Source organism: Typha latifolia, chromosome 5 (genome assembly GCF_019914945.1).
Source record: "Typha latifolia isolate L0001 chromosome 5, TyphaL0001v2, whole genome shotgun sequence".
Taxonomy (NCBI): Eukaryota; Viridiplantae; Streptophyta; class Magnoliopsida; order Poales; family Typhaceae; genus Typha; species Typha latifolia.
In genome coordinates, this window is record NC_133090.1 from 6345250 (window position 1) to 6357390 (window position 12141).

At 42.2% G+C, this 12141-nt stretch overlaps 1 long non-coding RNA gene across 1 annotated transcript; it reads right to left on the reverse strand.

Annotated features, from left to right (window-relative positions):
• Window positions 1–3370: 3370 nt before the first annotated feature.
• LOC140788319 (uncharacterized) lies at window positions 3371–7242 on the reverse strand. Its single transcript, XR_012109011.1, has 2 exons — window positions 4501–7242; window positions 3371–4454 (listed from the first exon to the last, which is right to left on the reverse strand). It is a non-coding gene; the product is annotated as an uncharacterized lncRNA (long non-coding RNA).
• Window positions 7243–12141: the final 4899 nt, after the last annotated feature.

Below are 12141 nucleotides of genomic sequence, written 5' to 3' on the forward strand. Positions count from 1 at the left end.
ACTATCATGCCAACCCGATACCGCCGAGCTGAGCTCGCAGCCTATTCTTCTCCTACCTTTCCCTTCCTTGACGAGTTATGGTATGCATGTACATTTGACCCAGATGTTTTGAGATTGTTATAGGAGGTGTTGGATGATCCGGAGCACCATCCAGAGTTGGAGAATCGAGGCAGTTTGTTGCTAGACCGCGGATGCATTCGATTCCCGCAAATGATGGATTGCGGCAAAAATTATTGGAGCACTTCTACCAAACTCCAGAGGCTAGTCATGAGGGTGTCTTGACTTATAGGAGGATATTACAGAGTCGCACATGGCCAAGGTGGGAGTCCAGTCCTAGACTGATAGAAGAGCTCCAAGTGGGCTCAAGCCAGAAGTTTCATAATAATTCATCCATGATCCTCAAGTGAAGATCAGCCTTTCTATTTATAAGAGAGAGATACAAGTATGCTTAGCCCATTACCCAATGTGGGACTAAACTAAAGCAAATGCAATAAGTGAATAAGCAAATAGAGTGGATAACTATATTGAGCCCAGGCCAATACCTTTTGAGTGGACCAACTTGGCCTAAAGCCCATCAATGTAGGTTCAGCTATAGAAATCTGGTGCATCCGATTGCACTCGAGAGGTCGAGTTAGGTATAGTCGGTGGATCTTGATTAGGTCCACCCAGTGACTTGAGTTAGGTTTAATCAGCCGAATTGACTGTTGGTTGTGCTCATAATCATATTGCCCACTCCATGGATTAGGATCCAAGTCAAATGTGTCCTGGTATAAGCAAACTCGACTTAAGTCAAGTATAGGGTTTCAGATCAGGTCCCTTATTTGACTTAATTGAGTCCCCATGTCCGAAGATGACTCACACTTGACTTGACCCTTTTGGCTCTTAGGTTCGACCTCAGCTCATGTCTAGCAATTCATCCTAGTCAAGCCCAAGTGCCGAAACTCACAGTTCCGGGTCATCTCCCTCACCACCGTTGAGGATTCCCGATAAGGGATATCTAGTGGCCATGCGTGGTCTTCCTCCATTCAATAGTGGTTTGCACGGTTGTCGACTCATCAAAGAACTCTATTTTGACGTCCAAAGAACCTTTCCAACCGTCGGGCTAGCCGGAGGAAACTGTTGCCTTGAAGCCGGACTCTTTGTCATTTCTATAGGGATCGAGAAGGATGTGGTTAGCCTTTCGCAGTTTGTTGGTGAGGTCTTTGATGCATGGGAAGATGTGGAGGTTCCCAGGGCTGCTACAATGGTTGAGTATCCCATTGTAACCGGCGGCGGTTCATTTTGGCTGACCATAGATCAGGGTGTAGAAGCTTGATCTTGCTAGTGAAGGTTTTGAACCGGTGGCGGCGGGTTCATGGTGGTAGACTCGCGTCGGGGAGTCGTCGGTGCATTTTCGATCGCCATGGCTTCTCTTGTCGCTTGTATTTCCCGTATCATCTCTATCATCATCTGATTATTTGAACGCTAGGCTCCTCCGTATTCAGATTTGGTCGGGAAGTTTCATGGGTGGAAGTTCCCGTAGCCGTTTCCCCCTCCTCTACTGGGGAAATCTCGTCTTCCTCGTTTCAACGTGCAGCCATGGCTCTGGTTGTCGTGTCCGAGAAATGGTGGCTCTAATACCAATTGATACGATCACGGATCAGGGCGTCCGTAAAACGTATCGAATCCAATCGTCGGGTCTTGGATATAGTGGATGATTGGTTAGATGGAGGATGATTATGGAGGATTAAGGATGAATGGTGGAGATGGAATGGCTATGAATGGTAGATGATGGAAGGGAATAGGGAAGATATGGAAGGATATTTAAGAAAATATAGGAAAGAATTCAAAATAGATAATGATTGAGGTCTAATTTGGATCTAAATATAGCTGTATCTTCTAGGCTGATTTACCGATGATTCGATCGTTAGATACTTATCAAATTTGGATGGAAGATAGATCTCTGAGTCAGCTTTTGGAATGGGGTTGTGGGATCTGGGGCGATATGTGAATTTCTAGATATCAAGGTTTTACCAAATACTCCGCTGGATCAGAATAGATCAACGTAAAATTTTGATATGGTGTAGCCCTAGAAAAGAACTTTCCAATAAATCTAAGATGGAGTCCATCTGAGAAGTAGACGAACGTCAGGAAGTCCGTCTATGGATCTGTTGATGGAGGCATGAGATCCTAGGTGATGATGGATGGTGGTAGACCAGCGGTAATGGGGTGGCACCGGTGAGTAAGTGGTCGTGGAAGGATTATAGACGATGGAAGGGGTTAGGGCAAGGTAATAGAGAGATTGGAAGAAGGGGGAGGAGTGGGCCGGCCCTAAGGGACTAGGGTGAGTGGCTGGTCAAGAAAGGCTAGAAACGGCGGCGCCGGGGAACAAGAAATCGAGAGAGAAGAAGAAGAAGAAGAAGACTAGGGTAAAACTCAATTCATTCAATAATGACTCCTCGGTTGCCATCCACACCTTTAGAGGCTAACCAATAATTCAAAAATGGCAATTATTAACCCTAGAAATATGAATTTTTGTCGACCGCGTTCGAACACATTTTGCATTCTCTGTATTTGCGAACTTGATGCAGGCGTTCGCAAGCATGTTCGAACACGCCCCACCCATGTTCGAACGCGACATAGAAAACTTATTTTTTTCTAAATTAAACACTAAAACAAGAATAAAAGACACTCATAATAATGTATCCATGCTCGAGACGACATCGGTGAAGTTCGAACTGTAGCAAATGGAGATGAGGATGGGTTGTTGATTTAGTTTAAGGGATAAAGGCAAAGGGGAAGAAGTGGTTGAGATCCTAAGGAGGAGGGAGGACTCGACAGACGAGGGAGATTAAAAGTTAGAAGAGACCTTGCTAGTGGTAGGGTGGCTGGTTGGTGAAGAGAAAGGAGAGAGATTAGGGTAGAGAGACTAGAGAGAGGATAGAGGAGGCAAGAAATCAATATTCATTAAGCATAATGATTTTGGCTATCATTCACACCATTATAGAGGCTAGCCAACAAGCCAAAATAACAATTATTAACCCTAATTCTAGTGGACTCCTGCCGATCACGTTCAAACGCGCCCGACCACATTCGAACGCACAGAAGGTGTTCACTGTCATGAAAACTGATGCAAGTGTTCACACACGGGCGTTCGAATGTGCCTGACCGCTTTCTCTGTTTTTGCAAACTGATGCAGGCGTTCGAGCATGCCCCTTTTCACGTTCGAACGCGACCTATAGAAAATATATTTTAATAAAAATGAATAACTAATGCAATAAGAAAAGACTCTAACAAGGTGTATCATTATATGACTTGGTCAAATTGGATCTATTTGCGACACATTGGGCTCATAGGGTTAAGCCTATTATCTAGTTATTTATTTGCATTCTTTTTGGCAGCTACCTTGTTAGTTGAGTCATAAGATATATTGTGAACCCAATTTGACCCGAAGTTGTATTGGTTGATTGAGTCTTTATCTTGGTCAGTCTAGAGTTAGCCTTTATAAATATGTGGAGAAAACCCTAATTTTATGATTATCTTAGTATTGGATTGATTTGCCACCCCTACCTCTCTCTATCTCAATCTCTTTGCCACCAACCTCATCTCCTCCACCTCCCTCCTTGCCAACTGCAGCATCATTGTTGGTTCATTCTCTTCTAGCCTTTAGGGTAATAACCTGATACTGCCATATGACTCTCATGAGGGTTCTCCCCTCCCCCCTCACCCCTCACCGTGAATATCACATGTGGATTAGGCGCTCAACAATATACTGTGAGAACAAAGAGACCCAAAAGTAAAATGGAAGCAGAAAGGAGCCTACAGGCCACAAGTAATCCATCCAAATACATTAGAAAGGGCGGAAACCCTTACAAGAGTACATGCAAAAAGTAAGATACAATAAGGAGAAAATATAAACCCCTTATACAAATAGTACAAAAAGAGCACGAAAGGAAAGTGGCCTATCGACCTAATGGTAAACTACTGCCAAGCATCACGCTAGGGTGTCAATCAATCTACATCATATTTCAACATGGAATGAGCCTAACACTCTACAAGTGGAACTATCACTAATCAACTATCATAGATAACAATACACCCATCATGAAAAGTGCATGTGCAACTATGTAGTTAATCATCATGACATAAAATGAAACATGCATGTCGTGTATTTGGTTAGCATGGTCTGACCAGACTGTTACTAACCCTATCCACCACTTACACGTGGCAGGCTTTCCACACGAGCCCTCGATAACCAACAGCATGCTTGACAACTATAAAGGCCCCCACGGGAAGGTAGACTCTAGCGATAGAATCGTGTGTCCGTCACCCGGTGAACAGCATGATAGGTTATCCATCACCACAGACTAGAGACCTTAGTCATAAGCATATCACATAAGTTAGTATCACACATCGATAAGAGTATATAAGCCTTTGGCTCTACATCATCAAACCACTTTGCAGAAACTCATACTCTCATCAATCAATAGTAAGTCGCTCATTGCTCGGCAAAACAGCTACCTCATTGTTTGGGATACACAGATTAAGATCTTAGGCATAGACCCTACTATATAATAATATAAATATCCCATGCCCCTAACCCTTGTTGGGGATGTGTCGGGTACTATTGAGACGTAAAGGTCATTGCCTTTATTATTGTGCTCATGTGTTAGTGGCATGATAAATTAAAATATGACTATCAAAATGTAATAGCAAGAGGGGTTGTCATATCTAACCATGATGATAAATACACATAGTAGTTGTGTTAGGTTAAACAAATGTGTCACTATGGTAAACAAACTATCATGTCATAGATGCTTATATTTATCACGCATCACATCAAGGGATAATAACAAAGGTTGATAGACCACTAGCTTGGATTCACTAAAATCCTTCGCAATAAGCAAGCCATTCTAATCACGACCTGCTCGGGGCAAGCATTGGTCCCAGGGAGCTATGCAACAAAATTATTAGGTTAGTGATACGAACTTGGTCGGATTGGATCCATTCTCTTCATATTGGACTCGTTTGGGTCGAGTCTAGTTATCTAATTTAGTCATTTACCTTTTTTACTACCTACTATTTTGGTTCCGCCATAAACTTAAGTACCTACTATTTTGGTTGAGCCAAAAACTCAAGTACCTACTAAATATGGACCCAACTTGTTAATTCATTAATTAGGTCTAGATAAGTTAATTAATTATTAGTTAGGACATGTATCATGAGTCCTAGTCGAGATATTCCCATCCTTTCATCGGTTGGGTTGATTTTATGGAGTCATTGTGTCGTCGTTTCGGTCCAATCGAATACGATGATTTTCAAGTGTTGCTAACCAAGGTTATTCAAAAGGCCTCTGTATGAAGATATCAAAAGAACTTTAAGAGAATTAGCAACCGAGTTGAAGGGTGGGGCGAATTCGTTGAAGAGCACCTACATTAGCGGTCTTCGCGCCGATATTCAAGTCGAGGTCAAGACTTTGAGGCCTAGATTGTTGGATGAAGCCTTCACCCTCGCTGTCATAGTAGAGGAGAACATAAAAGCAACAATGACAACCATGAAAGGTAGTCGGACTACCCTTCAAACTAGCAAACCAATGAGCACATCCACAAGCCAAGCGCCATGGAGCAACACTACACAAACGGCCTCAGGTCCGGCACATCCATTGCTAGTTTGGCCAAGTATCAACTAGCCTTATCCACCACAACCTGGTCCAAATTAGAGGGTACAACCATGGATGAATGGATGACGTCTTACCCCAACGGAATTAGAAGAACGATGCTCTAAGGGACTTTGTTTCTATTGTGATGAGCGCTTCGTTCCTAGACATAAGTGTGCTAAGCAATCAGCTGCTTTCATGCTTATGGAAGAATCAAATGAGGATGATGTTGAGGGAGACATTGAGGACCAAATAGAGGAAGAACCACACAACATTGAAGAGGACGACGAACAAGAAGTTCACGCTAAGTTATCATTGCAAACCTTTGCCGGTGAGACCACTCAGAAAACCCTTCGAGTGGAAGGTATGATTGAAAAGCATAAAGTTCTAATCTTTACTGATTCAGGTAAGACCCACAACTTCTTGGATACGCAGATGGTGAGATGCTTGGGATTGGAGTCGGAGCCTTTCATAGCTTCGATGTGGCAATAGGAGATAGAATGGTACTAAGAATGAAAGGCATATGTTGCAAGGTTCAGCTAAACATTCAGGGCCATGTCTTCTACATCGACCTCTACCTACTGTCCTTTACAGGAGATGGTGAGATGTTGTGCGTGCAATGGCTTCAAAAAATTGGACTGGTCACCTTTGACTTCGCAACTATGGCTCTAGAGTTTAGCTATGAAAATTGCCCTATCAAGTTGCTTGGAGAGCCTAATAGAGATGTCAAAAGCACCATGCGGTCCCTTGAAGAGCTAACTAGAGTCGAGGGCCAAGGATACCTCATGTATCTAATCATGGGAGCCAAGGAGGATGATGTTTTACCTTCTTTAGCAGCTGATTTGAGAGTTGTCTTGTAGGAGTTCAAAGATGTGTTTGAACCATCGCATGGCTACCACCTCATAGAACTCAAGACTACCAAATTGAAATTATCCCGACGGCGGGTTCGGTTGATGGTCAACCATATCGTTACCCCTCCATCCAAAAAGAAGCAATAACTAAGATGGTCCAAGAGATGCTATTTAGTAGAGTGATGAGACCAAGTCGGAGCGCTTGTTCTTTATCGGTCTCGCTGGTTAGAAAGAAGGGTGGTACTTGGCGATTTTGTGTGGACTATTGAGCACTCAATGCTATCATCGCCAAAGACTAGTATCCCATTCCAGTTGTTGAAAAGAGGAATATCAAAGTTGGATTTGAAAGCGGAATATCACCTGAAAAAAAAACTTAGACACAAGTATATATCTAAATACTAGGCAATGATATCACTCGTTCGCTTAAGTAAAAGTCTGTAGAAATATTAAGAACGAAAACAGAGATGAACGCCAAGATTTTAACATGGAAAAACCCAAACGGAAAAAAAACCACGGATCCAAACTCGGATCAAAACCAATCACTAGAATAGTAGCAGTTACAAGACTGACTCACAAAACAACCTGTCGATCTAAACGACTTTGTTCTTCTCAGTCTTACTCGCTAGAACCCACGATTCACTGCTTCTCGTGATTGAAGTCCAACCTCAGTAACCCTTGAGATTGATCTTTCGTCTAGATAGCCTTTAAGATGAAAGATTAACTTTTTTAATGTTGAGTGGAACCTTGTTAGTTGAAGAACCGATGTAGCCTCAAGAAGTCTCCTTCAATAATGCTTCTTCAACCACCCTCAAGATAGGGCATCACAATCCTTATATATGATCTCCAAGATAGGGCCAAATCCAAGTCTTATCCGTACACACGAAAGTCCAATTTTATCAAACTTCGTTGTGCGTTCGAACGCAGCCCGGGTGCGTTCGAACGGCATGACTTGAACTCAGGTGCGTTCGAACGGGCCCGAGTGCGTTCGAACGCGACAACTTGAATTCTTCAAGTTGCGTTCGAATGCGTTTGTGAACGCAGCTCTCGGTCTGTGTGAACGCAATACCCGCGTTCGAACGTGTTTGTGAACGTGGTGTGAACTCGACGGCTTTTCTCCAATAATCTTAAAATTCTTCAAACCAGAGATATTCTAGACTTGTGTAAAGCTCATATACATGAAAAAATACACTTAGAATATTTTGTACATAATTGCCAACAAATAAAAACCTAACATCACCAAATAAGAGTCGAACCAGCCAACATGCACAAAACAACGTTCCGCTCCCATGACGGCCACTGCGAGTTTCTTGTTATGTCTTTCCGACTTGCCAATACTCCAACCACATTTTAGAGCTTAATGAATGATATTTTTAAGCCTTTGTTATGATGTTATGTGTTAATATTCTTTGATGATATATTGATTTATAGGCGAACGTGGAAAGAGCACTTACAATATCTAAGGATCGTTCTTGATATATTGCGGCAACACCACTTGAAGGCCAAGTACTCCAAGTGCTCATGGAGGCTACAAAGAGTGGACTATCTAGGCATATCTTTTTTAAAGCATGGTTCGGTTGATGCACCACTTCCATGACACACCGACGGCTAGACATGAGGGGGTGTTACGCACCTATAAACGGCTATCCCAAAGCTGCGTATTGATAGGTATGAAGAAAGATGTGTAGGCATATGTGCAGACCTACGAAGTATGCCAAAGAGCCAAATTTCAATCAACAAAGCCCGTCGGCTTGTTACAACCGCTATTGATACTCAAGCAAGTTTGGGAAGATCTAGACCAGGACTTCATTAATGGTCTACCCACGGTGAGAGGTCATATAGTGATCATGGTCGTGGTAGATAGCCTCAATAAGTATGCACACTTCTCAGCTTTAGCACATCCGTACATGGCAAAGAAGGTTGCAGAGATCTAAGTGCGCGATGTGGCCAAATTGCATGGTATGCCAAAATCAATTATTTATGATCGTGACCTTATATTTGTTAGTCAATTTTGGTAGGAATTCTTCGCTCTTCAAGGCACGCAATTCCACATGAGTTAGCATACCATCTGCAAACGGATGGCCAATCTGAGGTGCTAAACTGTTATTTGGAGCAATACTTGCGATGCTTCATGGGAGATAAGTCGCAACAATGGCTACTTATTTACCATGGGCTAAATAGTTGTACAATACGGCACATCACTCGGCCATTGGCATGACACCATTCAAGGCCGTGTATGGCTGACTGTCGCCCACATTGCGCACCTACCTTCCATCAACCTAAGCTGACCGAACCGAGGTGCATCTATGTCTTGCGTGATCGAGATGGAAGTGCTACGAAGACGCAAGGTGCACCTAGCTGCTGCCCAAAATCAAATGAAACAGGTCTATGATCAAAAGTACCAAGAGAGGACTTTTAGGGTTGGGGATTCAGTCTATGTGAAACTTCAACCTTATGGACAAAGCTCGATTAGACCCATTCTCAATCATAAATTGGCCTCAAAATTTTTTGGACCATACCAGGTGGTCAAGCGAGTTGGGCTAGTGGCTTATTGATTGGACCTACCCAAGGAGTCATGAATTCACCCCGTTTTTTATGTCTCAAGCCTTAAAGCTCAGATTCCTCCTACGGTGCCGACAAGATCTATTCCACCTAAGCCGAGAGTTGAACCAAGTGAACCTATTCCAGCTCAGATTCTAGCAAAGAGGTGCACTCGAGTTCAAGGTAGATTGGTGATTGAAGTATTGGTGGAGTGGTGCAGGCGCACTGTTAACGAGGCGACTTGGATGGCCAAATTGATACGATTTGGACTTCACCGATGACATCTTGAGCATGGATACACTTTAGGAGTGTCTTTTATTCTTGTTTTAGTATTTTTTTTATAGAAAAAAAGTTTTATGTATGTCGCGTTTGAACGCAGCGTTCAAACGTGCTTGTAAACGTCTACATTAGGTTCGCAAAAATAGAGAACGCGAAATGTGCATTCGAACTTGATCGGGCGTGTTCGAACGCGGTTGTGAACGCCTGCATCAGGTTCACAAATACAAAGAACGCAAAATGTGCGTTCTAACGCAATCGGCAAAAATCTACTATTTTAGAGTTAATAATTGCCATTTTTGAATTGATTGGTTAGCCTCTAAAGGTGTGCATGGCAACCATGAAATCATTATTGAATGAATTGAGTTTTGCCCTTGTCTCCCTCAATCGGCCAATCACCCTAGTCCCTTAGGGGGCGGCCCACTCCTCCCCCTTCTTTCAATCTATCACTTTTCCCTAACCCTTCCATCATCCAGAACCCTTCCCTTTCTCCTCCACGTATTCACCGGTGCCACCCCATTACCGCTAGTCCATCACCCTCCATCATCACCTAGGATCTCATGCCTCCATCCATAGATCCAAAGATGTACTCCTTGATGTTCGCCCACTAATCGGACGATATCTAGAGATCCCACCATCCGATTCACCTGAAACTAGATCTTTTGGAAAGATCCTTTCCATGGCTTTAACATATTAAAATTTCATGTCGATCTGATGGCTGTATCTTTTAAGATCTAACTTCAAAGTTCTATGTCAGATCTTGTCCAGATCTGAAAATCAGAATAGATCGAGCCTTAACCAAAAGGGGAGATCGTATCACAAATCTGACTTCATAGTCCTCTATTTGGACTTGACACCTTGAGGACAAGGTGGACAAAAGCATGGTGGAGTAATACGAACTTGGTAAGATCAAATCCATTCTCAGTGTATTGGGCTCGCCTGGGCCGAGTCTAGTTATCTAGTTTAGTCATCTACATTTTTAGCACTTCCTATTTTGATTAAATTTAAGTGCCTACTAAATATAGACTCAACTTGTTAATTCGTTAATTAAGTTTAGATAAGTAAATTAATTACTTTAGTCAAGTTAGGACATGTATCATGAGTGCTAGTACCACTTGGACTCGCCAAGTCACCTTCGTTATAAGAGTAGTCTGAATTTAACTCGGTCAAGGGTTAGCCTCTATATATAGATGTAGAGAGCAGCCCTAATTATCATTAAGCAAGGATTATTTGGCTAACGCTTGTCGCCCCCTATCTCCTCTCTTCTTCTCTTGGCCGTCAGCACAACTCTCCCCACCTTTAACTGAGCCACCTTCTTCTATGAGCAAAATTCTCGACCAGCTTCTCAACCATTTCTTCCCTCCTTAATCTTCTCCTCAATCTCTATTCCCTAATATTCATCAAAGAACACATCAATTGCTGCACCAATCTAGCCATTAAGGGCAGCAAGCGTGCAAACTAGTCCAACTAGATCCAATTCGGATCATTATTCCACAGGTTTGTCTCTCTAACTTTGTGCACTACTTCGATGATATCTCCAGATCTAGCCAACCAACTATTACGATATTGAATTTGTTGAAAGCTCTCTTCTAGATCTACAACATATTAAAATTTCACATTAACCCAATGGCTAACTCTGCTAGAAAATATCTCAAAATTTCTATGCAAATATGTCCAGAACTACACCTTGTTATGATTTTATCTTCCTTGAGGGTGATCGTAACAGACAACACCTATTTTGATGTTTAAAGGATAGTGAAAGAGAGAATAAATAAAAAAAAGGAAGGAGGAAAAGAAGGGAAGAAAATACCTACAAAGGGCACAGACTCTGCTAACATAAAATCAGGCTTGGGCCATGATCAGGAAGATTTTATGATGGGGCTCGGGTTGGCCCAACCTAGTTCGAAGGGAGGGGTCTTCCCCCTCCTCACTTCACACCATCCCCATGAGGAGGGCTCCTCGCCAGTGGCAAATCAACACTGGACCACCATAGGCAGAAGGGGGAGGAGGACTCACCAAGCCGACGAATTCATAGGCTTTGTCCACGACAACAGCAACCACAGTGGCAGTCGGATGGTAGGGGATAGAAATAGAGAGGGGATGATGGAGCAGCAGCCCACTACCCTAGGACTGGCCACCACTCACGTCGTCAGTGGCATCCATAAGGGATATGATTTCTTCACTTACTATTGTTACAATTATATCATTGTCGTTGTGATTGGAATCCGAAAACACTTATACAATATGAGTTTCTTTAACGATGTGACCTCTATCCCATTATTTAATTTCCTTAAATCTTTATAAGTTAAATACTTAACACTAGAATTCAGATTTCTATTTAAACTCACAACTGGGTCACATATTGATTGAAATACTTCAATTAGTCAAAATTTTGATACAATCTAGACCATGCTATAATATTTGGTGTAGATTTAAATTCGTCAAATCTCTTATTTTTATTGTATCAAATCAAAGAGACATGCAAATGTTACATCATATAGTCATCAAGTTCATCTATAATTATGATTTAAAATTGGGCTTCTTACAAATCACATTCTATATTTTATCTATTTTGTGATTCATATTCCGTCTTTGACAATTTTATAACCCGACCCCTCCTTTTTCCCTATAATTCTTATTTAACACCATAGGTTAACTTAGACGGTATTAGAAAAAGAATATTCTATTATAATATACAAAATAATTTATTAATAGCTAAATTACTCATGTCTTCTTCATCCTCTTTTTATTCTTCCCAAAGAAGAAGAACAAGAAGAAAAGGGGGAGGAGGAGGAGGAGAAAGAGGAGGGGGATGGGAAAGATAGGAAAGGCGGCAGCGGC